General features: G+C 39.9%; 1 long non-coding RNA gene across 1 annotated transcript; it reads left to right on the top strand.

Moving 5' to 3' along the window:
- Positions 1–1,867: 1,867 nt before the first annotated feature.
- Positions 1,868–8,304, top strand: LOC108314031. Its single transcript, XR_001829315.2, has 3 exons — positions 1,868–2,224; positions 5,276–5,354; positions 8,189–8,304. It is a non-coding gene; the product is annotated as an uncharacterized LOC108314031 (long non-coding RNA).
- The last annotated feature ends 359 nt before the right edge of the window (positions 8,305–8,663 follow it).

Here is an 8,663-nt window from a genome sequence, read left to right on the forward strand (position 1 = left end):
GGTCACTGTTGCTAATGAGAGAATAGGCTTGGTGTGTCTCTGGGACACAAAGACATGCGCCTCTCCCAGGCTTCCAGTGAGACTTGTGAAGCAGCCTGTCCATACTGGCCACTTTCCAGGGGACAATCCAGGTGGTCACACCCAACCATTTCTAGCTATTTTCTTATATAGCTCTAGTTTATTAAGAAAGACATACAAAGACATGTAGTGTAATCATTATTACTACCTTTTCGGCCATTAAAAATTATATAACTTGAAAGTGCGCACTGTGTAAATAAAACTTTTTCCCACATGTCTATGACACCTGGCAAGTCTCAGTTTATTATTTGTTGATATGTTCACCTTAAGCATGAGGAAATATGTATATTTCTTGCTATTTATCCTTTTAAACAGAACAAAACTGCAAATTAAAAAAAAAAAATAGCTGGGTATGGTGTCTCATGCCTGTAATCCAGCATTTTGGGAGGCTGAGGTGGGCATGTTGCTTGAACCCAGGAGTTCTAGACCAGCCTGGGCAACATAGTAAGACCCTGTCTCTACAAAAAAATACAAAAAATTGGCTAGGCATGGTGGCATTTGCCTGTAGTCCTAGTTACCTGGGAGACTGAGATGGGAGGATTGCTTAAGCCTGGGAGGCTGAGGGGGCAGTGAGCCAAGATCTCACCACTAAACTCCAGCCTGGGTGACAAAGTGAGACCCTGTCTCAAAAAAACTAAAAAAAATTAGACACGTTAGTGAAGTTCATTCTACAATTCAGTGTGACTCTTTTATAACGAGATAAGTACCAATATCTTTATGAACACACATATATTAAGAAAAGAAAACAAAGCGAAAGAAAAAGAAATGTGGTTTGGAATTCCTTGTTTCGTTTTACTCTGATTTGATAATTTCCCTGGCTCAAATCTAGAACTGGAAGGTTGTGGCTTATTGTATCAGAGGTTAAGCCTTGTAGCTCTTATTTCCTGCTCCAACTAGAACCAAGATGTCCAAAGAGTATGTTTGGAATGACTTTTTTAAAAAAATGATTTCTAGCTCTGTGTCTAGTCAGAGAATGGAGGAGTTTGGGCCACCTCTGGAAAACAACTTCAATGTAGAAAACCATGGACTGCAAGGTCGTGCTTCCACATACTTATTTTTGTGAAGTAGGTGGCAAGTTCTCAAAATAATTTTGTCTGTGAGATACAGACATGTCTGGGACACTTTCATAACCAGTTTCATGCAGTAATTAGCCTCAGAGCTGGAGTATGCTAGAAACTACTGGGCCCTGGGCAGTGGTTAAATTAGGTGTGAACGTAAGCTGGGCTACTCTCCATTGTGCAGTTAAAAACCAAAGGTGGGCACAGAGAGAGTATTTGTTCTGCCCTTTCTTCACCCACTGCATTTTCATTTCCCTCTCACGACTCCAGAGGCCTAATAAAGGACTCTAACATACAGTATTCAACACAGCTTTAAAAAATCCATGCAGAGTGCAAAATTGTAGTAGGAATTTGGGTTTTGTTTTTCTTTTGGGTTTAATATGACTTCCTAGGTTCAGCGTACTTTGTAATATATTTCTTAAAGCGCAGGATCATGAGGGCAAATTCCCTTGGGGGAAAGTGGCTCTGTGAGTTGATTAGCACCGTTTGCCTGCTTCCTAACCCTCTTCTGCTCAGGTATTAGTTGTTCAGACAGCTGAGCTCCAGCTCAGCTCCCCAGGTCCTGCGCTCCATTTTAATGCAAGCCAGTGATGCAAAGTCCCCGGCTTGGCCTGTCAGAACTTGATAGCTCTGTAAACACTGAAATCCTTGTTGCCATAACACCAGGAAAAATAATATGGGCTCCTGCATATAAATATAACGAAGGCCTTGGGGAATGGGAGCATTTCTAAATGACTCGAAGCTCTGTCACGGCATAATCTCTTATAAATAAATGTCAGTGTAGTCACTGAATGCAGACTGGATTTTTGCTTGACTACGGTGCTCAGCCTTCTAGACAATAGTTATGCTAAGGGATTATCTTTTAACATAGTGCAGTTATCTTCTTTGTTTGTTTTCTTTTTTCATTATTCACATAAGCCAAGGGAAATGAAAAGCATCTTATTTCAGGCAAAAAGGCCTGTGAATGATTAACTCTGGTTCCATGCATTGGGACTTTGCATAGCAACCCCTTGGCTTGCAACGACAAAAAAGCTCAAGGCAGGAACAGCCGCCCAGGGACCTAAGACCAACGTTCTCAAATGAAGGTGGTGAGAAGCAGATTAAGTAGAAGCATTGTGTTTATGGGTAGAATTCTCTATGACTGGCCCATTTAATTTGGCATTGGTTTTACTGTACTTTTCTTGGTGAAGATGTGTTTTGCTGACCTTTACTCTTGCTTTTTGAATACATTTGAGAATTCAGGTGAAACCACCATGATTATGGCTTAATCTGGCTTATGCCACCACATTTTATGGGTTCTCCCTAATACTATCCCAAACTGGGCTAACTCTGGCTAATTTTATATTAAAAAGTAGAAATAATGGCACTGAAGCTTTATAATGGCATGAAGCTTTAATTTTAGCTCAACTGAAACTTTGTTGGTAAATTTTGGCACTCTTGAAATTACATATAACACAAGCATTATATGAAATAAAGATAAATACGTAGTGTGATTATATGATTCCAATTAAAAGCATATAAGTATGTAAAGAACCACATTGTACAAATCTGAAATCAATATCAATTTCATATCTTTTTATAGACATTTGGTGCTTAAACGTTTATACAAGGTCCATTTTCATGAAAAACAAGACAAGTTTAAAGAGTTAGAAGAAAATGAAGTATAAGCTAAGGACAGAAGAAACATTTGAGAATTTAGAAAAAAGCAGTATACTTATAATTGAGCCAAAATATTTAGGACACTTAAATTTAGACTGCAAGTCAATCCAGATGTTTATTTATTAATGTTAATAATGTTTCCAGTGTTGTTATAGAATGCTAACTCACAGGGGTTCTGCTTCTAAGTTTAAAGACAAATGAAATGATCTTTATTCTTTTCCAGCTCTGTTTTAATTTTAGGAGTTTTCTATAGCCGTGATTTTCCCATAAATGTGTTTGCAAAATCTTGAGCAGCTCCTGATGTCTTGCAGAAAGTCTGAGTGCAACAGTGCTCTCGCAAAGCTTTCCACGTTCTGCATTGCTCTTCTTGCTTCCATGGCAATAAAGAGAGAAACTTGGCATAAGAATATAATCTGTTCCTGCCTGTTTCTCATCTGAAGTCATAAACCTCTGCCATCCCACCCAAGACTAGAATTCCAGCTGGCATGAAACAGCTGTCTGCTTACAGGTTTATTCCGGTAGTAACCAAAGACAAAGCTATTTTAATTGAAGGCCCTAGGCTGTTCTCCAAAACCTCACAATCTCTGGGTCATCCCCAAGAAGAAACCATTGAGGAAAATGTACAAGTTACATTCTTTCTTATAGTTTTGACACACTGTATATTTATGAAGTTGAGAACATTTTACCCTTCTAATTTGTCTACATTGGATGCCATGGAGAAAAGGAGGGTCACAAACATGAAAGCCCTGAGGGGTCAGGCACACAAGCTGAGTCGGCAGAGAGTAGGCTGCAGTGCATGGGAGGAGTGTCCTGTCTGAAGGGGCATCTGCTGTTCTGCTTCACTTATTGCTACCATGTGGGAATGTGGAGGCCCAAGTTGCCAGATAATCTGATTTGTCAATAGAAGTTCTCAGTCCTGCTTTTTATGTGAATTCTGCATAGTTTTAAATGTTGGCAATTATTTTGGATAAAAATCAAAACGTTATGAATGTTAATCCAAACGTAGCTCTGGATTGGATGTCTGGGGCTGCTTGGATCCAATCCCTAGACTTCACTCTTGATTCATTACAGGTAGACTACATTTATCAGTTGCTTAGGTTCTAAAACTGTCTGGTGGCATAATTTATTTACACATTTTCCTTCTTATTCTGGTTAGCACTGCAGAAAGAATATAAGTTTTGGAGTCGGAGAAAGATGTAGATTTTACTTGTTCCAGATTTTACCAAATTGCGACTTGCAGCCCCTTAATCCTTTGAAGCCTCTCTCATGTCATCCAGAAATGAAAACTTATTTTACAGGATGTTTGGAGGATTAGATAAACTAATATGTAACATACTTAGCCCAGCCCTACAGGTGCTCTTTGCATGGTTTTATCATTCTGATCATTATGATTTTGGTTTTTGAGATGAGTTTCACTCTTGTTGCCCAGGCTGGAGTGCAATGGCACAATCTTAGTTCACTGTAACCTCTGCCTTCCAGGTTCAAGCAATTCTCCTGCCTCAGTCTTCCAAGTAGCTGGGATTACAGGTGCCTGACACCATGCCTGGCTAATTTTTGTATTTTTAGCAGAGACGAGGTTTTGTCATGTTGGCCAGGCTGGTTCTAACTCCTAACCTCAGATGATCAACCTACCTTAGCCTCCCAAAGTGCTGGGATTACAGTTGTGAGCCACTGCAACTTTCTGATAATTACTATTAATAACAAACAATATCATAAAGTGATCCACTTTAGAAGACTCAAGGATGAGAGGCTGAGGTGGGCAGATCACAAGGTCAGGAGTTTGAGACCAGCCTGGCCAACATGGTGAAACCCCATCTCTACTAAAAATACAAAAAAAATTAGCCAGGCATGGTGGTGCATGCCTGTAATCACAGCCACTTAGGAGTCTGAGGCAGGAGAATTGCTTCAACCCAGGAGGCAGAGATTGCAGCGAGCCAAGATCATGCCACTGCAGAACAGCCTGGGCGACAGAGTGAGACTGTCTCAAAAATAAAAAGAGGACGCAAGGACTCCATCAGAAAGAGTCTCTCTCAGTATAGGGATAAGAACCTCTTTGTAGATCTAACATACAATATATCACAAAAAAATTGAGCCATCTTTATGTTCTTAAAGAATTTTGGGATTTTTTGCTAGAGAAGACCTTGAGGAAACAGAAACTCTGACAGCTAGAAATGACAGAAACATAAATTTCATAAGAGATATTAATATTTGAAACTGTGACAAATGAATGCTTTCCTTGAAATGCACTGTGGCGTGTTAAGAACACAACTTGTTATGAAAATAAAACCAAAGACTTTATCTGGAACCATGTTGTTAAGTAAAAGAATGTAGGCTAACTTTTTCCTATCCATTTTTGTGGGATTATTTACTTTGGAAATAAATGGATGAAAGTCACTTAGAACATTTCCTTCCTTATTTATTTATTTATTTATTTAGTACCCAGGCAGATCTACTATTAAAGAAGAATTCTACTCTCCTAGCTGTGTGTCTGTGATCTGTCGATGAGGGTAGCGAAGGACTACTCAATCAATTGGGGTGTACAAAGCGGAGTTTGAGACGGTAAGTGATGTTTTCTCCATGCTTTCTTTCAAAATTCATTTCAATTAAATCTTTAACATTGAAAGGAAGAGAATTTCTTCTTTCCTTTTCCTGGAACAATGGCAAGTAAGAACAGAAAAAAATATCTGTCTAACAAATTGTCCAGTGGTAAAAACAAAACAGGATACTCATGTAATATGGTTCAATGTATCTTGTGTCTTTCACATGACATGTTCTCTTGTTTGATAAGAGCTCTTTGACAGTATGATATTGAGTGGTAAGATGTGTAATGGATTATTTGAAGTGTTTATCTATAAGCCGTTCATATATTTACTGACAAAACTTTTATTATTTTTAAAGCTTAATGGCAGTTAGTGCTGGTTATATCTTCCATAACCTCCCTATGCCTATATATATATATATATATGTATATATATATATAGATAGATAGTAGTTTATTAAGCATTAACTCACGTGATCACAAGATCCCACAATAGGCTATCTGCAGGCTGAGGAGCAAGGAAAGCCAGCCCAAGTTCCAAAACTAAAGCACTTGGAGTCTGATGTTCAAGGGCAGGAGGCATTCAGCACAAGAGAAAGCTGCAGACTGGGAGGTGAGGCCAGGCTTTCTTTTCATGTTTTTCTGCCTGCTTTATACTCTAGCCATGCTGGCAACTGGTTAGATTGTACCTACCCAGATTGAGGGTGGGTCTGCCATCCCCAGCTCACTGACTCAAATGTTAATCTCCTTTGGTAACGCCCTCACAGACATGCCCAGGATCAATACTTTGTATCCTTCAATCCAATCAAGTTGACACTCAATATTAACCATCACAGTAATGAATAATAATATCTCCATCTACTGTGAGTTAGGAATTATGCTAGGCACTTAAAGGACATTGCTTGTAATACTCATCACCCTTTATGCAGTGATATGGTTTGGCTCTGTGTCCCCACCCATATCTCACCTTGAATTGTACTCCCATAATTTCCACATGTTGTAGGAGGGACCTCGTGGGAGATAATTGCATCATGGGGCCAATTGCCCATATACTGTTCTCCTGGTTGTGAAGATGGTTTTACCAGGGGTTTCAGCTTTTGCCTCTTCCTCATTTTCTTTTTGCCTGCTGCCATCCGTGTAAGATAGAACTTACTCCTCCTTGCCTTCTGCCGTGATTGTTAGGCTTCCCCAGCCGTGTGGAAGTGTAAGTCCAATTAAACCTCTTTCTTTTGTAAATTTTTCAGTCTCAGGTATGTCTTTATCAGCAGTGTGATAACGGGCTAATACAATTAGGTCTTCTTGTCGGTTATACAGAGGGGCAAATGGAGTCTCAGATGGCTTCCCTCAGGGCATGTAGATGGTTACAGGAGGTTAGAATTGAACCAGATTTGTTGTTCTAGGCTCCTGTACTGTATGCTTTCTCAAGTATTTTAGGGAATAATTTGTCCCACTTGTGGGACAAATGAATTACTTAGAAATCATCAGCAGTGTCTGACAGACAGCAATCCAACAGCAAAGACAGAAGTAGAACAAGATCAGATAACACATATCAGAGGCAAAATTATTCAAGATCCCTTGATATTTCTTAGCAGAGAAGGAAAAGTATTCTTCACCTCTTGCTCACGCATACATGACATGAAAGGAAATGGAAAAGAATTAAAAATAAAATGGTAATGGTAAGGTACAGAATAAAGAGAGAATGGGATTGACAAAAACATAAGGAAACTAGCTTCCCCCTCTCCTTTTCTCTTGTGAACTCAAGCACTTAAAAGTGAATTAAGGGCTACTAAATTTGATTGTAGAGAATGTCAACGACTAACAGTATCTGGCATTTGGTAGACAAGAAGTAGTCATTCAATAAATGTATGAGCAAGTAAGATCTTTGGTAACTTTATTTCCATTCTTTCTAAAGACTCTTTACTCCAAATACTTTTTTCTTAATCCTGGTTCAGATGTCCCCATGTTATGAAGAGTATTAAATGGTAAATAAATCAAAGGGCCATCCTGAGTGCAGAAAGAAATTCTCATACCTCATTGCAGATAAATTAGTATGACAAAGTACCTCCACTCTTTCTTTTCCTTTGGAAAGGGTTTTGGGTTGTTTACTCATACGTCCATGTACTAGTCTGTTCTTATGAAGAAATGAAGAAATACCCAAGACTGGGTAATTTATAAAGGAAGGAAAGAGGTTTAACTGACTCACAGTTCCACATGGCTGGGAAGGCCTCAGGAAACTTACAATTATGGTAGAAGTTCCCTTTTGACAGTGTGGCAGGAAAAAAAATTAGTGCTGAGCAAAGGGGGAAGCCCCTTATAAATCTTGTGAGAACTCACTCACTATCATGAGAACAGCATGAGCATCATTTTGGTAACCACCCCCATGGTAGTTATCTCCCACTGCATCCCTCCTGTGATATGGCAGGTCCCTCCCATGACACATGGGAATTATGGGAACTACAATTCAAGATGAGATTTGGGTGGGGACACAGCCAAACCATATCATTCTGCCTCTGGCTCCTCAAAATTTCACATCCTCACATTTCAAAACACAATCATGCCTTTCCAACAGTCCCCCAAAGTCTTAACTCATTCCAGCATTAACTCAAAAGTCCAAGTCCAAAGTCTCATCTAAGGAAGGAGAGTCACTTCCACCTATGAGCCTGTAAAATTAAGAGCAAGTTAGTTCCTAGATACAATGGGGTATAGGCATTGGGTAAATACACCCATTCCAAATGGGAGAAATTGTCCAAAACAAAGGGGCTACAGGTCCCATGCAAGTCTAAAATCCAACAGGGCAGGCTTTAAGTCTTAAAGTTTCAAAATGATCTCCTCTGACTCCATGTCCCATATCTAGGGCATGCTGATGCAAGATGTGGGCTCCATGGCCTCGGGCAGGTCTGCTCCTGTGGATTTTCTGGGTACAGCCCTCCTTCCTGCTGCTTTCATAGGCTGGTAATGAGTGTCTGTGGCTTTTCCAGGTACCTGGCACAAGCTGTTGGTGGATCTATCATTCTGGGTTCTGGAGGATGGTGTCTCTCTTCTCACAGTTCCAATAGGCAGTGGCCCAGTGGGGACTGTGTGTGTGAGCTCCAATCTCACATTTCCTTTTCCCCCTTGCTCTAGCAGATGTTCTCCATGAGAGCTCTATCCCTGCAGCAAACTTTTGCCTTGATACCCAGGTGTTTCCATACATCTTCTGAAATCTAGGTGGAGATTCCAAAATCTCAATTCTTGACTTCTGTGTACCTGCAGGCTCAACACCATGTAGAAGCTGCCAAAGCTTGGGGCTTACACCTTCTGAAGCCATGGTCTGAACTATACCTTGGCCT

The sequence above is a fragment of the Cebus imitator genome, unplaced genomic scaffold (assembly GCF_001604975.1).
Source record: "Cebus imitator isolate Cc_AM_T3 unplaced genomic scaffold, Cebus_imitator-1.0 Scaffold146, whole genome shotgun sequence".
Taxonomy (NCBI): Eukaryota; Metazoa; Chordata; class Mammalia; order Primates; family Cebidae; genus Cebus; species Cebus imitator.